Genomic DNA, 22,199 nt, shown 5'->3' with positions numbered 1-22,199 from the left:
TCTCACATAGCTCACTTCAAGTAACTGGCATTCTTCCTATGCATCTGCAAAGCAACCACAAAGACATATGGTGTTACTTTCACGATTTGTTTCTCAATACTTATCAATAAACATTTGTAAGACTGCATCCAGTTCTAAACCTGTGCTTTTCTTTGAATTTAATTTACATTTGAATTTGCATTAAGGAATTTCCATTAAAAAGCAATCATAATCAATTTTGTGTGCGAGCATTGCCCATTTTATTAGCCAAGGCTTAAAATGTATTTGATAATTGTTTGCCTTTCAAAAAAAAAACTTAAAAAAAAAACATGTATTCATTCAGCACATTTCATAAGAAGTGCAGAAAAAGTGGTCAGCAACACAAGGAAATTAGGTAGTAAAGGTCATTTGTCGCTCGGTGTGAGTGGGTGGGATTGAAGACAGAGGCAGAGCTTCTTTGATTTAAAACACAGGCTAAGAAATCCTGCATACCATGCCTTCTATTGGTAACTTCTCTTGGGCTAATTGCTAATTAACAAAAACCAGGCAACCACTTGTGAGGATGGAGTTTCCATTGAAAGCTACTAGCGAGGTGGTGTTATGCTATGGATTTGGACTGCAATTCTCCCTCATGGATACTTGTTATAGCAGCAAAAGGCGGACCAACTCCATATTTATGCCCATAATTTTAGATGAGATGTTGGATGTCAAATGTCCACATACAGTTTGAATTTGAATTTATTGAAAGGATAGCCCCTTGAGATGTAGCATCTCATTTTCAAGGGGGTCCTATACTTTTGGCGATGTAGTATATATGTGTGGTGGTCCAGAGAAACGCCTCAAACATGGTTGACATTTTGGCAAAATGTCAAAAAACACTGAAAGAAATTTGTGAAAAAACATTGGGTCCTATTTTAACAGTTGAGTGAAAGTGCAATTGTCAAATGCTAGTGGCAGCTCAGGGCGCTGGCAAATTAGGGTGACACCAGACTTTACCACAACTACGGCACAGTTGTAAAAGAGGCTAGTTCAATAGGAATAAATGAATTGTGGGTGTGATGGGGGTTAAGTTTATTTCCAATCAGATCCCCCCCATATTTCACCCTTAAAAAACAGTGCATTAGCGACACAACCAATTTCATCATGGATGAAGAGCAAGTGCATGAAAAGAGCCTCTCAACAAACCATTACTTGAGTTGTCAAAACAAAGGTGAGACCAAATAGTTTTCATTTTCATATTTATTTTCCCCTCAAAAAAATATTTTCTATTTATTTGCTGGTGCTTTGTTTCTTTGGTGTCAATTTTTGTTTAATACCACAATTTAAAATAAGCGATCAAAAAAATGACCACTTAAACTACATTTCATTAATTTAAGACATGCACTTGATATGATACACTCAGTGGAGAAACAACTCTGATGCCAACCAGTCCCTGTTCTCTCGTGCATTTTTGTATCCATTTATGCACAGCTTTTGCACTGTTTACATCCATTTATACAGCTAGATACATCGCTCAAGGGTACAACAGCAACATCCTATCTGGGAGCTGAACCTACGTTACAAACCCAGTTCCTTAACCATACATTACCACCACTATGTTCTGGAGAATACAGCAGGCCACACAATGCACTGACTTTCTGAGGACTATATTGTAATGTACTGCCCAACTGGGCCAAACATCCGAGACACATTTATTTAAATATTTCAAATGCTCGCTCAATCATTGATCTAGCCTTGCCAAATGCACAAATAAAAGAAAGTTGTGTTCTGGGCTCAATGTACAGTATGAAGTAAGTAACCACAGTTTAAATGGATAACCTAACTGCCATTGCACTATAAATGTACTCTCTATAGCACTACCTCATACAGAACCTATTATGGACTCCATTTGACTGCAGCGACAGTTAAAAAATTAACATAACAAGAACGAGTACACCTACATGCATATAAAGAATGTGTATCTTACACTATTTGACAGGTGTAGAGCTGGTCTCCCAGGTTCCTGGTGTCTCATTTAAGTAGCTTGCATTAATTAATGCCTAAATAGCTGACATTGGACACAAAACTGAACACAGCTTGCATATCAGTCGAATTGAAATACAATATTTCTCGCAACTGTGTTGTGTTTATGCATTCATATATACTTAAACACAACATACCACAATTCAGCAACGTTTGCAAACCTGATCTGGGTTGGTTAAAATGCAACACAAATCTGCAAATGGGTTTACTGCAGACCAAAAACTACCAAAACTTGTTTGACAATTAACAGTATCTTGCCACAGTGACCTTGCAACCTTTTCTCTTCCTGTCTCTGAGGGGGGGGGGGGGGGGGATGCACAACTCGATTGTCACTAAAGCGTGTGTAGTTGTGTGTCAGTGCGTGTATGTATGTATGTGTGTGTGTGTGAGAGAGAGAGAGAGACAGAGAGGGGGGGGAGAGAGAGAGAGCAGTTGACCTGACGCATCATAACAAAGTAGTAAACTTCCAAGCTGGTGGAAGATAGTGTGAGTGTTACTCATCACTTGAATGAATTTATTCATATTAATAAGGGTAAAGTTCCCAGTAGTGGTTTTTTAAAAGAGCTGATCACTGACTTGCCTACTTTACTGGTGGTGCTCAAAACAACAGTGGTAATTCAAGAGAAAGCGAATATACAGTAGTGCTTGAGGGCACAAACCTGCCTTAATGGCATTGTTCAACATTAATTTATCATGTCAACTCTTTTTTGAGGATTGCCAATTATATACATGTGATTTTTGCATTTGTATTGAAAATACTGACAAAAATAATAATTAAATGCAACTTTAACTGAGAAATACAGTAAGAGTTGTGATGAATCCAATTAGGGTAAAGTTCCCAGTAGTGGTGTTTTAAAAGAGCTGATCACTGACTTGCCTACTTTACTGGTGGTGCTCAAAACAACAGTGGTAATTCAAGAGAAAGCGAATATACAGTAGTGCTTGAGGGCACAAACCTGCCTTAATGGCATTGTTCAACATTAATTTATCATGTCAACTCTTTTTTGAGGATTGCCAATTATATACATGTGATTTTTGCATTTGTATGGAAAATACTGACAAAAATAATAATTAAATGCAACTTTAACTGAGAAATACAGTAAGAGTTGTGATGAATCAATTAGGTAAAGTTCCAGTAGTGGTGTTTTAAAAAGCTGATCACTGACTGCCTACTTTACTGGTGGTGCTCAAAACAACAGTGGTAATTCAAGAGAAAGCGAATATCAGTAGTGCTTGAGGGCACAAACCCGCCTTAATGGCATTGTTCAACATTAATTTATCATGTCAACTCTTTTTTGAGGATTGCCAATTATATACATGTGATTTTTGCATTTGTATGGAAAATACTGACAAAAATAATAATTAAATGCAACTTTAACTGAGAAATACAGTAAGAGTTGTGATGAACATGACATTGTGTGGTGGTAATGACAATGTGTACCAGATGCGAACCACTTATAAAAACATTTTATTGCAACCATTTAAAAAATCCATGGTGCAGAAACTGATAATATTCATCATAAGAAACAGTACGAAAATTTAAAGTACGACATGCAACATGTATGAATTACAACATTGGCACAAGATAAAAATGACATGCAACGTGACCAGTCATTTAAGTCATTGAATCAACACAGAAAACAAAACGCAGAAAACAGTACATAACAAACTGATTGATTAGGGTACCATTTGGAAGACCTTAATTCCATTGTTCCTTTCTATCTTTTATGGTATAGCTAACAAAGTGCACTGCAATCTCTTTTGCTCAGTGACAGACCAGGGCGTCAAGCTCCCCATGTCTGTTAATCAGTGGACAGGTCTCAGAGATAAGTCCAAGTACTTTTTCCTGTAAATAACAAATGATGTCATCCCTGGCTAAAATAATTGACTGGGGCCAATACAACTCATCTTAACAAGAGCACTATGATCTGCATCAAAATCTTGATTCCAGAGTGAAGGTCCTTATTATACTCAACAACACAACCTTCCAATAAGTACTTCATCTAAATGTTCAATGGGCTGGAAGACACTGTGAGATGTGCTGACGTGTTGATTATTTCTTCACGCACATTCTCTTTCAGTTCACAGTTTTAAAAATGTTTTCCACCTTGCTCTTCCCCTCCCTTCTCCATGTTTATTCACAGACTTGAAGAGCTATTTTATGTCATACTGGGAACACTCTTAGTACATGCATTGTTTTGCAGGACGGACAGAACACAAAAGATCTCATTTGGATTTTAAGGATGATGCATGTGATTATTTTGTGATACTAAAGTATGAACTGTATGGTGGCATGGCGTATGCATAGGCAGCTGTCTCTATCCAGGGCTCTGGGTTTAACAACCCAGAACGGATGTGTTTTGCAGAATTCTGTGTGGGATATTTGAATCTCTGGATACTCCCCCTTAAACTTTGGATGAAGGCTCTCCATTGCGTGATTCAAGAAGTGCTTGTGTATTTTATCCTTGGTCCTTGTCAGCCTTTCCTTTTAACCTGCTGTGGCCCTCCTGTTATCATCATGCCCATAGAATTTTGAGATTTTCTCACTCTGTGGCTTTGCTGATTGTATCGCACCATTTTTTCCTTTAAGATTGAAGACATTACATTACATTACAGGCATTTGCCAGACGCTCTTATCCAGAGCGACGTACAACAAAGTGTATAACCATAACCAGGAACAAGTATGTCGAAAACCCTAGAGAGAAGTACCGGTCCAAGTGCAGGGAACAACCGCATAGTTCAACTTGGACCGTGAAGGTTAAACTGATTAACACTAACACAAACGAGCAACAACGCAGTCTATGCAAAAATACAAGCAGCAGTTAAGACAGGTTCATTAACTAAGTCACCTACGAAACAGCTACCTAGTTACAACCCTAAACTTACAGTCATTTAAGAGATTACAGGGAGGTAGGGAGGGATGGGGAGAGGTGCAGCCTTCAGTGGTCGCTTGAAGTGGGTCAGTGTCTGAGCTGTTCTGACCTCCACGGGGAGGTCGTTCCACCATCGTGGGGTCAGAACAGACAGGAGACGTGTTCGGGAAGCGCAGGTGCGAAGAGGGGGAGGTGCCAGGCGTCCTGAAGTAGCAGAACGGAGGGGTCTGGTTGGCATGTAGGGTTTGAATATCTTGTGGAGGTATGCTGGGGCTGATCCCTTGACTGCCTGGTATGCTAGGACCAATGTTTTAAATTTGATGCAAGCTATAACAGGCAGCCAGTGGAGGGTAGTGAGCAGGGGAGTGACGTGGGAGTGTCTGGGGAGCATTCTGAATGAGTTGCAGGGGTCTGATGGCAGATGCCGGTAAACCAGCCAGAAGAGAGTTGCAGTAGTCCAGGCGGGATAGTACCATTGCTTGGACCAGGAGCTGGGTTGAGTAGGTGGTGAGACTTGGACTAATTGTTGTTTCCTTCATTGCTTTCGGTGAGAATTCAAATTCTCTTTAAAAAGTCATCACCAAGTGGTACTTCTTCAGTATGTTGCCTGGGAGAAGTTTTGAAGCCACTTGCTAGTACTCTTCCTTCAACTCTGCAATGAAGGCAATAAGCAAAAATAGGATCCTTTTTGGGTTTTCCCATTGTGATTTGTCCTTTGGGGATTCTAGTCTCTCAATTTTCAGCCGATCTTTTCTGTATTTGTCAGCTCTCCTCAAGCTTCCTCAAGTTTGATGTTTACCTTGCAAGTTCTATGTATATTTTAGATTTCTTCAAACTTTTTTCCTTCCAGTAGTTCTTTGATTTCTTGTTTCTGCTGCAGTTAGGGAAAAGTAAGTGTACCAGTGTTGGCTGCCAAGATTCTTGGGGCTTTTGGTGACTGAGGTCATGCATGGCCTTATAGGTAGATCTTCATTACAACTCTTTTCTGTATAGCCTGCCTTCTATTTGGTTGATTACTTGTTGATTACTTCACCATACTTCTTGATACTCTCCTGTTACTTTGCTGTTCTTGCTATGTTAGCTCAGATACAGGTTTCACTTGACTACCGTTTTTTTCTTCAGATATCACTCCATTTTCTCTGATACTCTGGGGATACATACATTCACCAGCCACTTTATTAGACGCACATGTCTAGTACTGGGTAGGACCCCCTGTTGTCTCCAAAACAGCTTGAATTCTTTGCGGCGTGCATTCAACAAGGTGCTGGAAACATTCCTTATGGATTTTGGTCCTGACTCCATAGCATCTTGCAGTTCCTGCAGATTTTTCAGCCACACATGCATGCTGCAAGCCTCCCATTCCACCTCATCCCACATGTGCACTGTTGAATTGCGATAGATTCTTCACACCATTACACAACTACCACCAGCCAACATCAGTGACATAAGGCAGGGTGGATCCATGGATTCAAGCTGTTTCTGCCACATTCTAGAAAAGTAGAAAAAAATCCAGATTTATCAGAGCAGGCAAAGTTCAAGCATCAAGTTTTCGTGATCACAAGCCCACCTTTTTCTATTAATTTGGTGAAGATCAAATGTTTTATTTACTCATATTCTTATTTTCTATGTTTACATTCTTGTAGAAATTTGACAAGCGCTACCTATAGTAAATATAGTCTATGTCCAGGTTGTACATAACACCATGTCTGATCACATGCACCTATGGTCTTCTAGACTATTATTTTTAAATGGGCCAATGAACGGCACTCACTCACTGCTCTGATGAAGGCTTGCTAGCCTAAATGTTAACTGTGCTGCATTAAAGCATTATTATATTTGGAGCACTACACGATATAAGTGTGTGAATCTCACTTTGTTCTAAGTTTTAACTGCACCTAAGCTATTGGGCTGGCGTGCGTGCATTTCTTCGGACATTACACATGCCCACTGTAGCCTCATCTTCCTGTTCTTAGCTGACAGCAGTGGAACCCGGTAGGGTCTTCTGAAACTGTAGCCCATTCTTTTCACTGTGTGTTCATTACATTACATTACATTACAGGCATTTAGCAGACGCTCTTATCCAGAGCGACTTACACAACTTTTTACATAGCACTTTTACATTGTATCCATTTATACAGCAGGATATATACTGAAGCAATGCAGGTTAAGTACCTTGCTCAAGGGTACAACGGCAGTGTCCTTACCCGGGAATCGAACCTACGACCTTTCGGTTACAAGCGCAGTTCCTTACCCACTGTGCCACACTCCGTCCTGAGATGCCCTTTTGCACACCACCATTGTAAAAAAAGAGATAGTTTTCAGTACCTAGTCTTGATTCTAGGCTTTTGATTGCACTTTGGAGTCTGTTATTGGCATTTGTCAACATGATGACCAAAGTTGTGCCAAGGAAGCCAGTATGAGGCTGATGAATAAGAAATAACACTCAGAGACATAGGTCAAACCTTAGGCTTGCCAAAGTTTACTGTTTGGAACAACTGGGCAAAAAAAAAAAAAAAAAAAACCTCAATATTAGATGTGCACAACAACATGTGTGCATAAAAAAATGTCTTTTTGAAGCTGACTCAATAAAACAATAACCATGCTCAGACAATCCCATGTTTCCTCTAAATATTGTTCCAAATTTAACAAAAAAAAAAAAAAAAACTTGCAAAACAATTCACAACAAGTGCAACATAAAAAATGCATAGCTGTCAAATGAATATAAGTGGTTGCACATTGGCTCGATGACATGACATGGGGCGACAGCTCAGGAGGTAAGACCGATTGTCTGGCAGTCGGAAGGTTGCCGGTTCAAACCCCACCCTGGGCATGTCGAAGTGTCCTTGAGCAAGACACCTAACCCCTAACTGCTCTGGCGAATGAGAGGCATCAATTGTAAAGCGCTTTGGATAAAAGCGCTATATAAATGCAATCCATTTACCATTTACATAAAAAATGGTAAAACAAATTCTCCCCTGTACACAATATTTTTTCAATAGACCCAAACTCTTGCGTGGGGTTTGTGGGATGCACAGAAATAAACAGTGCACACCACACTTGAATGATAACAAAGCACACACAATACAAAGTGAAAATTAACAGAAAAAATGGCTTCTTCAAGCACAAACTAATATTTTCTCTTTTATGTTGCCGTGCACAGGTCTTGTGTAAAGCAAATTTGTTCTCTGGCTGTTCTTACATTTTTTAGTCAGGAACTCAAGTCTATTAAGTTTCTGGCTTGAGTGATGCTCAGTGGCATGGCACAATGTTGCCACTGGAACGAACTACCCTCCAAGGAAAAAGGACAAGCTGACAGGGCTTGTTCAAAAACCAGAGTCAACCTTGGAATTGCTTTTCCTCAATGGCGACACCTATCGAACAAGACCAGGTCAAAACCTAGTATATGACCGGACCTAACACACGTTATCCGGCCGACCAATGGTGTGACTTCATAACTCGGCTGACCAATGGTGTAACTTCATCACTCACTCAATCACTCACTCAGTCACAAACATTTGCTGTTGCGGTCCAGCCAAAAACAGATACAAAGATAAAAAGAATACAATGGAGGTGACTGAGTGGGGTTGAGGAGGAGACTTTGATTGTAAAAATAGGACCACAGCAAAACTAAAAATTCAGCATAGTATGCTTTTAACACTAGAAAGGCCAGAGCCGATGCCGTTGGATGTTTGGACTTTAAAATCAAAATGGCTCCAACAGCATGAATGCAAATCCTTGCATGAATTTTCCTAAATATTTGGGTTTAAAGTAACCGTGAATTCTAAAAAAAATCAACTCATAAAGAAATATAGGCAGTTTGTACCACTTCCTCCACAAAAACCTTTTTTCAGACAATAGGTAACAGGAGCCGGTACCCAGGTGTTAATGGGTTGCTCTCCTCTGGAATGCTATTCAGCAACTGAATGACTGAAGCTTTGATATGAATTGCTGAATCAAGCGCTATCGAAACTAATGTATATGACTCAAAAATGGTGATTCTATGCGATCTACTTTTGGTGATTATTTTGAACACTGCATTGAGCACCAACCATTTGCAAACAAATAGACTCCTGTATACCCGCAAGTTTATCCTCAGGTAACAATGGAATCACCAGGCCCTGGATAATTACATTGTCTGTTTCTTGCACCAAGACATCAACAAGAATATATACAACTGGATTGACAAAAGTAACATCAAGAAAACCTGTTTTGCCAGGAAACAAGGAAAGAAGGGTGGTGTCCTTCAATGCATCAGGAGCAAAATAATCGCATTCCTCTCCCTTTTATAATCCTAGCAAATGTGGAATCCTGAGGAATAAAAGAGATGAATTGCAAGCCAATGTAAATCATCTTTGTGAGTACAGGGATGTGTGTCTCATGGCATTCATGGAAATTTGGCTCACTTACTTGGACATGGACTCCACTCTGGATATTAAGAGCTTTGGGGCTCCTCTCCAGCTGGACCGATACAGTAAGGTAACGGGGAAGTCTCAGCCTGTAAATCAACTGCAACTGGTGCAAAAAAATCACAGTGCGTGAACAGCTGTGTCTACCCGACATTGAGCTGCTGTCTGTTTCGTTGAGGCCCTTTAACCTTCTCAGAGAATTTCCTTCAATTACTGGTTACCATTGTTTACATACATCCCAAGGCAGATGCCAAATTTGCAGCTGACATCGCTTTTAAAGTGGCTCAGAAACTGCAATCCATCTCTCCGGATGCCCCAAACATTATAAATGGAGATTTTAATCATTGTAAAATAAAGAAATTGTTGAACAGTTTCTATCAATATGTTACCTGCTTCACATGCCGCACAAAACTCTGGACCTCTGCTATGGATGTATAAGTCTATCGCTGGACCCGCACTTGGATTATCTGACCATAACACAGTGCACCTTCTGTCCATATATAAGACTGTGTTGAGGAGGATGAAAGTGCACAAGCGACAGGTTAAGGTTTGGACTGAGGACAGTACCATGGCCTTGCAGGGCTGCTTTGATTGCACAGATTGGCAGTGTTCCAAGAATCTACGGATGATTTAGATGAACTTGCCTATGTCGTGTACAGCTATATTTCCTTTTGCAAAGGCTCTACCATGGATTCTTAAAGCTCTGAAAGGACTTATCTGTAAATGAAAAGCTGATTTTAATGTGGGTGATGTAGAATCTAAGAATCTAAGAAGGAAGTGAGGTCTGAAATTAATAAGGCTAAACTGAGGTACAAGGATAAGACTGAGGCTGAGCTCACCAGTAATAATCCAAGAACTGCCTGGAATTGGCTGATGAACTTACTGGTTTTTGATAATTTGAGGTTTGATAATGTTTTTCCAACATAAGTTAACCAGTTAAGGCACAGGATGAAGGCTTGTCAATCAGTCAATATAGATATAAAGAGCATTACTGACCTTTAATGGCATTCTAAGTTCAGAAAAAGCCCAGGACCAGACAACATTTATGGCCAGGCACTTCAGCAATCTCTTCAGCAAACACTCCACAATTTAATTTTATCTTTAATTATGAATTGATTTGAAAACTTAATTTTAAAAAAGCATTTTGTTGCAGGTGGAAAAATCAATAGACCCCTTGCAGTTTTCATACAGCACTGGCAGAGGTGTGGTGTGCCACCATTACAATCCTTAGCTTTTTATACAAGCATATTGAGGGCCCTCAGACTCACACCAGGCTTTTATTCATAGATTTTTCTTCAGCCTTTAACACTATCCAGCCACATGTCCTATTGATCTTAACATTATTGGGTGGATTTTAGGCTTTTTAAGTCACTGGTCTCAATGTGTCTCAATTCCGTAATACTTAGCTTTCTTGACGGGGAAGAATATGATCATGGGCCTATAGTTGAGGGCTTTTCAGTTTCCTTCAGTTTAATGTATCAAAAACTAAGGACATGATTATCAATTTTAGAAAGTCTTCACCCAGCCCCAAACTGACTGTAATCCAGAGTGATGACATTGAAGGAGTGGGCTATTACAAATACCTAGGTACTGTTAATGATAAAAAAATTGTTTTGAACCCAATGCAGATGCCATATCAAAGAAAGTGCAGAATCTTTTCTTTCTGTGAAAAATGCACTGTACTGTAATGATGACTCTATTTTACCTACATTTTATTGAATCTGTTTTATCCTTTTGTATTGTTTTCTGGTATGGGGAGCTCAACTTGGCCAGTAAGAACAGACCTGGCAGACACGTTAAGGTGGCGAGTAAGATAGTGGGGGTTTGTCAGGTCCAGCTCCAGGACCTTCACTACAACCATGTCCTTAGGAAGGCCGAGGCAATTTAAGACTGTCCTGACCTTCCCCTGCAGAAAGAGTTTGAGCTCAGCCCTCAGGCTGCCATTTTAAGATGCCTGTCAGTGGGACTAATTGATCCAAGCTCTCCATTGTCCATATGGCAATCAACAGGCTCAATATGAAGCTCATGCTGATCATGGTCACTCTCTCTGCCATTTCTGCACTGATACTGCTCTTTGCAACTTGCATTAATGTTCTGTTTTTACCTTACTTCTGACGGCATCTGTGTTTTTATTGTTTTAAAAAAATGTTTCAGTGTTTTATTGTTTTATGGTTGCCCTTGTCAATTTAAAATTGTTGGTTAATGTTTTAATCCCTGGCTGCAATACGTGTTTCCCCATGTGGGACAATAAATATTGATAGATTGATTAATTGATTAATTTATTGATTGACTTGAGCACGGGGATTAATAATCGTGGCCAGTGTAGTTAAAGAAATGACAGGTTTATATCTCCGCTGAGATAATGCCTCTGACATACTTTTATTTTTTCACCGAAACAGTGACTTTGGCTAAAGACAACTGCGTGAAATCCAATCAATTTGTGTGCAGTACCTCCTCACACAAACAACCAAAGCTGTGCATTCCCTGTGGAATTAATGACTAAGAGGAAAGAGACAGTACGTATATAAAAGCGCACTCCAATTAACGGGAGCCAGGGGAAGGAAGAAGCAAGCTGAATGAAGACCGACTGAAGAAATTTCTTTTTGTTTTATATTGCACTTTGTATTTCTTTTTCTTTTTCCATTTTGTGTTTAGCCTTGTTTTGCACATTTTAGCACTTTAATAAGTGTGCCTGCAATATGCCCTGACACATTTTCCGTTATAACAATGTATAACAAAGCAATAATTTAGAAATAAAAATGTTGAAATTAATACAGTTCTTTCCTTTATTTCAATAAAATAGTTTTTCTATGTATGGTTTCATAATCTTTATGAAATTAGGTTTCTGTGGGTGCAGAAATCAATGTAATGCTTGGTTGTAGAAGATAGTAAAAAATGTGGCCTTTCTAGTGTTAAACTACAGAAAATAAGATATCCTTAAAATAAAGTTTTGTTCATTAAAGATACTTAGAAAAGGTACTTTAAACTGTGAGCTCAGTAATTGCAAAGGGCCTGGTAGGCTAAGGAAGACCTGTACAGCTGATGACTAATGAATTCCCACTATAATTAAGAAACCCCCCAAACACCTATCCAACGGATCAGAAACACTCTTCAGGAGGCAGGCATGGATGTGTCAGTGACTACTATCTGCACAAGACTTCACAAACAAAACTACACAGGCATCACTACAAGATGGAAACCATTATTTAGCCACAAAATCTCTCCAAGCGTGCAGTGACAACTCATCCAGGAAGTCACAAAAAATCACAGAAGAACATCCAAAAAACTGCAGACCTCTCTAAGCTAAGGTCAGTGTTCATAACTTCACAATAAGAAAGTGACTGGGCAAAAATTAGATTCATGGGAGAGTAGCAAGGAGGAAACCACAGCTAACCAAGAGAAACATCAATGCTCACACATTTGGAAAAAAGCACCTGGATTATCCCCAAGCCTTTTGGGATTAGGTTCTATAGACAGATGAGTCAAACATGGAATTTTTTGGATGCTACAGGTTCTATTATTTGTGGTGTAAAGCAAATACAGAATTTCACAGCAAGAACATCATACCAACAATCAAACATAGTGGTGGGAGTGTGATGGTGTGGGGATGTTCTTCAGCCTCAGGACCTGCCTGACTTGTCTTTATTGAAGGAACCATGAATTCTGCCCTGTACCAGACAATTCTTTAGGAAAATGTCTGGTCATCTGTCCATGAGCTGAAGCTGACAATGATCTAAAACACAAAAAAGTCCACATCTGAATGGCTGAAAAGAAAGAAAATAAAGTTTTTGAGTGGCCTACTAAAAGTCCTGACTTGAATGCAATAGAGGTGCTGTGGCAGGATCTGAAATTAGTATTTCATACTTGAAAACTAGCCAATTTTCAGAAATTAAAGCAGATCTGCAAAGAAGAGTGGAGTAAAATTCCTCCACAGTGATGTTAAAGACTGATATCAAATTATAGAAGCATTTGGTTGCAGTTATCGGTCGTGCAACTAGTTATTAAATTTAATGGGGAAATCACTTTTTCACATGGGTAATATGGGTGTTTAATACATTTTTTATTAAATAAATGAATGTTTGGACCTGTTTTATGTTTACTCATGTTCCCTTTGTCTAATATTACATTCTGTCAAAAAAAAATCGGAAACCATTCAGTGTGACAAATATGTAACATCAAAGGAAAGCAGGAAAAGGGCAAGTACTTTTTCATGGCACTGTACTTTCATAATGAGATTACTGGTTTCCTTCTGACAACTCGTCCATGCAACTCTTCCACTCATTTTTGTAATGAGTGGAAGAGTTGTAAGCAACACTGCACAGTGGATCGTTACACCACTACCTCGGTGTCAGCTATTCCTTTCTGCAGGTCCTTGGCGGTGATATGTGGGTTTATACGTTGCATACCTGATCAGGCTACGAGCTGTTTTATCAGAGATGTTTTTTTCTTCTAGCCTGCAACAATTCCTTCCAACTTCAACTTCTTAATGTTTCTGACAGTGGAAATTCCAAACTGGAAGCATTTATATATCTTTTTATAGCCTTTCTCTCTTTTGTAAGAGTAAACTATCTTTATTTTCAAGTCCTCAGTCAGCTGCTTAGAAGAGCCCATGGATGATGAGTGTAGGCACAACACTCTAAGAGTGTTAGAAGTGTCAGGGTATTTATTAAGCTCTGAAATTAGTCATTTGAAGAAGGAAAAAAAGTGTTTAAAAAGTTCTGTTTGGAAATCTTACAATGAAATGAAATTAGTATTTTGAAAAAAATAATGAAATAAATTACATAATAGCAGAAATTAAATGTTACAATGTGATTATGAACATGAGAATGACAAAATAATAATATTTTTTTCTGCCATTTTCGTCGTTATACCAATTCCCCATGTGTATCACAGTCCTGGTCGATGCGCTATCCTCTGTCGGTCTGGGGAGGGTGTAGACTACCACATGCCAGCCTTTGATACATGTGGAGTCGCCAGCCGCTTCTTTTCACCTGACAGCGAGGAGTTTCACTGGGAGAGCGTAATGCTCACGCTATCTCCCCCAGATCCCCTCCCTGCTGAACAGGCGCCCCGACCAACCAGTAGGAGTTGCTAATGCAATAAATACAATTATTTCAATTTATTGACTCATTTAGAGTTCTATAATATTTGGGAACAATATTGTTCACACAATGTAGAAATGAAAGCACTATTTATACATACTTCCCCATTTCAATGCACTATAACATTTGGGACAAATTAATTTACAGGTGTTTATAATTAGACAGGTGTGTTCAATTGCTTTATTAGTGCAGATACAAGAGAGCTTCCAGTATTTAGTCTTGATTCTAGGCTTTGATTGTCTTTGGAGTCTGTTATTGGCATTTGTCAACATGAGGATTGGCACAGAGTTGTGCCAATGAAATTCAAGGAATCCATTATAAGTTTGAGAAAACAGTCAGAGACAGAGGCCAAATGTTAGGCTCACCTAAATCAACTGTTTGGAATATCATTAAGAAGAAAGCGAGCACTGATTAGTTAAGTAATGGCAAAGTGACTGGTAGGAAGATCTCTACTGTTAATGACTGAATAATGTGTTGACAAGTGTTTGAAGAAAAACCCCAAACACTTGTCCGACGGATCAGAAACACCCTGCAAGAGAAAAGCATGGATGTGTCAGTGACTACTGTCCACAGAAGACTTCACAAGCAGAACGACAGATGCTACTCTGCAAGATCCAAACAATTAGTTAGCCAAAAAAACAGGATGGTCAGCTTATAGTTTGCTATGAAGTACCTAAAACAGCTTGCAGACTTCTGAAAAAAGGTCTTGTGGACAGATCAGACCATAGTTCACTTGTATCTGAGCACTGCTTCCTACAGGTCTGGCATGTATTTGTGGTTGTAGTCTGGAGGGGGGGGGGGAGCTAACGGCATGTGGCCCATCTTCACTAAAATGATGCAAAACATCCGCTAAATTAAATACTGTATATAATAAATATGACAAAGAAATAACAAATGGTTTACGTGTCACCTTTAATGTCTATTTGTTGGGTTACCCCCCACCTCCCCTCTATTATTTCTGCTGAGTAATACACTAAAAATTGGTAGTCTAACCTTAGCGAGGGGGTGGGGGTAGAATAGGATAAATTGATAAGCTAGTGTCCATGAACAACAATAACCAGAAATTTGAAAAAACCTGGTCACTTGTTACATTTCCAATCAAGCACCCAGATTTTTTTTTAAAGGCTAAAAAAAATAAATAACTGCAACCTCACACATATTTTTTCAATTCTCAAGCAGAGAGTCGTGAATAATAAATGGACTTAGAACTGTAAACCTGTAGCCTATATCCCCTTCTCGAGCAAACAGAACAAACACAGATGGGAGGGGTAGAGCAATGGGGAGATTACATAACATAACATGCTCGTTAACATAACATAATAACGAGAACAGGTGATTCAGCCCAACAACGCTAGTGCTTACAAAATAACAATGGTTACTTACAAACTAGATAGTATCTAGTACCACATTAACCCTGGTCTTGAAAACCCCCATGGTTTCTGCCTCTACTACATGACCAGGCAAGCTACTATGCGCAGTGACTATTCACTGTGTGAAAAAATACTTCCTAACATCTATGCGGAAATTTACTTTTAAATTTCCATTTATGCTAGTGGTGTGTCCTTTGTGAATGATTCATTCCTTTTGAACAAATCTTTTGGGTGAATGAAAAGAACTGACTCAAGTCCATGTAAGGATGTGTTTCTTTCGTTCACCCCTCAGTAAATTAAACTAGGAACTTGTCATTCGCTGAAGCTGCAGCTACTCCTCCTGTTTAACCATTTTTCACCATTGGGCTCTGTTGTCTGTAGTAGCCATTAACTAACGACAAAATTGATCCGCTTGAGCAGGGCATGCTTTGCTCTCAGCCCCTTCCGTCGGTGTGACCAAAGCAGCAACAGTTCAGTTCCTGAACTGAAAGCAGTGGGGACCGAATCCGTGTAGGAACTGGACATTCTGATTCCTTGAATTCGGGTCCGGAAATGGAACGTGTTTAACACAAGTGGCGGCAGTTCTGTCTTCCTCCACCAATGCCTTGATATTGCATTGACAAACTTTCCTGAGTTATGAGTGGACCTATGGAATAACAAGCTATTTGCTTGCACTAGTTGGTCAGCGCAGTTAAATCTGAGAAATGCTATACGCTATGAGTAGCCTACTCTCTTATTTGCACGATGTAGCCTAAATAAACTGTGAACAAAAGAGTCCATTAATGTATGATGTGGGAAATCAAAGCATTTACCCAAAGCAAATAAAAAAGCTATAACCAAGACATGTATAATCATATCCGATAATCCCGCTGCAGTAATGCACGGCACGGCATACAGTAGAATCTGTGAATTACGGGTCAAAAAATTAGAATAGCCAAAAATTATGAAGACAAAGAGTGTAAATCTGAAATTAAATTCACATACAAAGCACAGTGTCCTATTTCTTTCATTAGGAACTAGAGTCTGAAGACGGAATCAGTCACTGCATGACTCTGGTTCTCGTTCACTAGGAACTGGAGTCAGGGAACGAAAAGTCAGAAGTCAAAGTCGGGAACGAAGGAACCGGTGAATGAATCCAGGAATGAATCCTTTTAGGGAACTGAGTGAAAGGATTCGTGACCCTGAAAGGAACTGGAAAGCCCATCACTAATTTATGCCTCCTGGTTCTACTAACAGAACACAACCTGAAGAATCTCTTGTAATTTGGCCTCAACCAAATCACCCCTAAATCTCCTTTTACTAAACTTGTAGCTTGACGTAGCTATGTCTGACCATTTCTGCGTATTCCTCGATGTCATATTGGCTAGTAACCCTGTAAACACGAAGCGTGTAATCAAAAGGCGCTACCTAAACTCCGGGGTGCTGATACTTTTATGAATTATGTAGCAAACTCACCTCTCCCTGTTTTATCTTCCTCTTGTGATGATTTAGTGAACAATTTTAATTCTAAACTAAGGGAAATTATTGATATTACTGCCCCACTGAAAACGAAGATAGTGTCTGGTAAACAGAAAGCTCCATGGAGGAACGGTGAAAAATAAGACGGCTAAAAAGAGAATGTCACAGGGCAGAGCGTCAATGGAGAAAAACAAAACTGCAGTTACACTTAGATATCTATAAAGATAAACTCAGTAGCTACAACAGCGAAACGAAATATGCCAGGCAATCCTTTTTCTCTCAGAAATTATTAACAATCACAAAGACGATGCAAAAATTATTTTTTCTAGTATAGATAGCTTGATAAAACCCCCCTCTAAAATTCCTTGTGACCTTTTCTCTACATCGAAATGTGACGAGTTTGCTGCTTTTTTTTGAGATAAGATAACTAACATTAGACTTAGCATCACTCAGACTGGGTCAGATGAAGTCGAATTCCCTTCTACACCATGTGAGAGCAGTATGGACCATTTTTATACGGTTGATTCTGATTTGATTGGGAAAGTACTATCCCAGCTTAAATCTCCAAACTACCCCCTTGACGCCATTCCAAGTACTTTTTTTAAAACTGTTTTTAGCTGCCTAGCAGATGAAGTGCAGACTATTATGAACTGTTCTCTACAAACTGGTACCTTCCCATATGCACTTAAAACTGCTATGGTAAAGCCAATTCTGAAGAAGAGTAATCTTGATTCTTCAGAAATAAGCAATTATAGGCCCATTTCAAACCTTCCGTTTTGCAGCAAAATCCTTGAAAAGGTGGTTTTTAAGCAACTAAACGACTATCTTAATGCAAATTATATTTTAGAGAATTTCCAGTCTGGTTTTTGTGCCCACCATAGTACAGATACATCACTTGTTAAGGTGATCTTGCTACCTCCACCTTCAACTCCAGCCTCTCCCAGTCCCTCGACTCACTTTGTCCTCTTGTCTCCAAACCAGCACGCTCCTCACCCCCCTGCCCATTGCTGACTGAGTCACTACGCTCCAGCAGAACATCACTGCGGGCTGCAGAGAGGAAGTGGAGGAAATCCCGATCCTCTGATGACCTGACTGCATATCATACCCTGCTGGCAACTTTCACATCTGCCCTCACGTCAGCTAAAGACTCATTTTTCCAATCTAAGATCAGTGCATGTGCCTCTAATCCACGCAAACTATTCTCCACCTTCTCTTCCCTCCTCATTCCTCCTCCACCCCCACCTCCCTCTTCCCTTTCCGCAGATGACTTTCTGGCCACCTTTGAAGGAAAGGTGGCTACAATCCGGAACTCCTTCGCCCATCCAGTGAGCCCCCCAACCCGCCGGGACAAACCCACAGCCACACTGACCTCCTTTGAGATGCTAAGGATTCCGATGTACTACAACTCATCACCTCTCATCGTGCAACCACCTGTCCACTTGACCCCATCCCATCTACAGTTCTACAATCCATTTCCAGCGAGTTCCTTCCCTATCTGTCCTCCATTATTAATTCCTCTCTTTCCTTTGGTCATGCTCCCTCTGATTTTAAGATGGCTCGTGTTACCCCACTTCTCAAAAAACCCACCTCAGACCCCTCCGATGTAATGAATTATTGACCCATATCGCTTCTACCCTTTCTGTCCAAAACCCTTGAACGAGCAGTTCTTAAACAACTAACCTCTTTTCTCCATCAGAACAACCTGCTAGACCCTCACCAGTCTGGCTTCCGATCCGGGCACTCAACAGAGACTGCGCTCCTAGCTGTGACGGAGGCACTTGCCACTGCAAGAGCCTCACGCCTCTCCTCTGTCCTGATCCTTCTTGACCTGTCTGCAGCTTTCGACACGGTCAACTATAAAATACTCCTCTCCACCTTGGCTGGGATGGGCATCGCCAGGACTGCCCTGTCTTGGTTCGCTTCCTATCTTGCAGATAGGTCCTACCAGGTCACCTGGAAGGGGTCTGCCTCTGCTTCTCATCCCCTTGTTATGGGAGTGCCGCAGGGATCTGTACTGGGTCCTCTGCTGTTCTCCTTATACACCAGATCTCTTGGTTCAGTTAATTCACATGGATTCTCCTACCATTGTTATGCAGATGACACACAACTCTTCTTTTCTTTCCCCCCCTCGGCCACACAGGTCAATGATAAGATATCTTCCTGCCTGGCTGACATCTCCACCTGGATGGCCAGCCACCATCTGAAGCTCAACCTCAACAAAACTGAGCTGCTCTTCCCGTGTAAGACCTCCTTACTTCGTGAGCTCTCAATCACGGTTGATGGCACCACAGTGACTGCCTCTCACTCTGCCAAGAGCTTGGGGGTGGTCCTGGATGAGCAACTGGACCTCAAGGAGCACATCAAGGCAACATCACGGTCCTGCAGATTCCTTCTGTACAACATCAGAAGGATTCGACCATACCTGACGACGCACTCCACCCAGCTGCTCGACCAGGCTACGGTGACCTCTCGCCTTGATTACTGCAACTCTCTCCTTGCAAGCCTGCCAGCTTGTGCCATACAGCCACTACAGATGATTCAGAATGCCGCTGCTCGAATTCATCTACAACCTTCCCAAATTCTCCCACGTCACTCCTCTGCTGCGATCACTCCACTGGCTACCTGTCGCTGCCAGGATCCGGTTCAAAGCCCTGACCCTTGCCTACACTGCTGCCAACAGGACAGCCCCCATCTACTTGCAGGACATGACTCGATTCTATGTGCCTGCTCGACCACTCCGCTCTGCGGGAGCAGGGCGCCTTGTAACCCTTCCCACCTGCCCAAAGGGATCACAGAGCTTCTCCACCCTAGCTCCCCAGTGGTGGAACGAACTCCCCATCCCTCTCCGAACCTCCCCCTCACTATCCATCTTCCGCCGTGGCCTGAAGACTCATCTCTTCAGACTATACCTAGACTAACCACCACCATGCTGTATAGCTCACTCTAAACCCCCCCCCCCTCCCCCCACTTGTTACAAGTTGCCCCATCCCAGCACTTCTTGGTAATTTGTATTTGTCTTAATACTGTAGCTTATTCTTCTGCCTAGTTGGCTTTGCAGAGGTTAGGTCTGAATAGGTCTGTGTGAACTAAACTGTGTTCTTGGCTAGAAATAGCTGTACAAAATAAGTATTGTACCTTACTGAAGGTAAGAAGTTGTGTTTAGAAGTTGTCTATGACCATGAAATGCACTTTTTGTACGTCGCTTTGGATAAAAGCGTCTGCCAAATAAATGTAATGTAATGCAATGGTAAATGACCTAAGAATGGATACTGATTCAAATAAGCTCTCTGTTCTCGTGCTCTTGGATTTGAGCACAGCTTTTGATACTGTTGACTATGAAATTCTAATAGATAGACTTCAAAATTGGGTTGGCCTCTCAGGTACCGTTTTAAACTGGTTTAGGACATATCTAACCGGGCGCAACTTCTTTACCTCACTAGGTGATCATACCTCGGAGAAAGTTGATATACTGTGTGGTATTCCTCAGGGGTCCATTCTAGGGCCAGTCCTCTTCAACTTGTACATGCTCCCTCTTGGGAATGTCATTAGAAAACATAACATACATTTTCACAGCTATGCGGATGACACATAACTGGACAATCACCACCTGAAGCTCAACCCGGGAAAGACGGAGCTAATCTTTATTCCTGCTCTATCCTCTCCCCTCCTCGACTTTTCCATTTCCCTAGGGGACACCTTAGTGACATCATCACCCTGTGCCAAGAATCTCGGAGTGGTGATGGACAACAGGCTGTCCCTCTCCAAGAACATCGCAGCAGTAAGCCGGGCATGCAGATTTTTCCTGTATAACATCCGGAGAATCCGCCCCTTTCTCACCACCTACTCAACCCAGCTCCTGGTCCAAGCAATGGTTCTATCCCGCCTGGACTACTGCAACTCTCTTCTGGCCGGACTACCGGCATCTGCCACCAGACCCCTGCAACTCATTCAGAATGCTGCAGCTCGTCTGGTCTTCAACCTCCCCAGACACTCCCACGTCACTCCCCTGCTCACTACCCTCCACTGGCTGCCTGTTATAGCTCACATCAAATTTAAAACATTGGTCCTAGCATACCAGGCAGTCAAGGGATCAGCCCCAGCATACCTCCACAAGATATTCAAACCCTACATGCCAACCAGATCCCTCCGTTCTGCTACCTCAGGACGCCTGGCACCTCCCCCTCTTCGCACCTGCACTTCCAGAACACGTCTCCTGTCTGTTCTGGCCCCACGATGGTGGAATGACCTCCCTGTGGAGGTCAGAACAGCTGAGACTGTGACCCATTTCAAACGACGACTGAAGACCCACCTCTTCAGGCTGCACCTCTCCCCATCCCTCCCTTCCCCCCTGTAAATGACTAAACTTAGGGTTGTAACTAGGCAGCTGTTTCATAGGTGAATTAGGCGCATCAACTGTCTTAACGACTACTTGTATTTTTATTTATTTTTATTTTTCCATAGATTGCGTTGTTGCCGTTCTCGTTGTTAGTGTTAATCAGTTTAACCATCAGGGTCCAAGTTGAACTATGCGGTTGTTCCCTGCACTTGGACCGGTACTTCTCTCTAGGGTTTTCGTCATACTTGTTCCTGGTTATGGTTATACACTTTGTTGTACGTCGCTCTGGATAAGAGCGTCTGCCAAATGCCTGTAATGTAATGTAATGTAATAACTTTATATCTCCATATCACCTGGGGACATGAGCCCTGTGAACTCCTTGATCAGGTGCATTAATGATATAAATTTGGATGTATTTTACAATTAAATACAGAAAAAACAGATACTTATTATAGGAGCAAAGGCTCAAAGAGAAAAAATTTCTGTCTATCTAGAATCTCTGTCACTGAAGAGCAAACATCAAGTTACAAACCTGGGAGTAATCATGGATGTCGACCTTAATTTTGAAGCCCATGTTAGAAATGTCACTAAATCAGTATTTATCACCTAAAAAACATTGCCAAGGTGCAGGGTTTTATTTCACAGTCTGATTC

The sequence above is a fragment of the Anguilla rostrata genome, chromosome 1, assembly GCF_018555375.3.
Source record: "Anguilla rostrata isolate EN2019 chromosome 1, ASM1855537v3, whole genome shotgun sequence".
NCBI classification, from domain to species: Eukaryota; Metazoa; Chordata; class Actinopteri; order Anguilliformes; family Anguillidae; genus Anguilla; species Anguilla rostrata.
The sequence above is the reverse complement of the archived record's forward strand: the minus strand, read 5'-3'. Positions refer to the sequence as shown.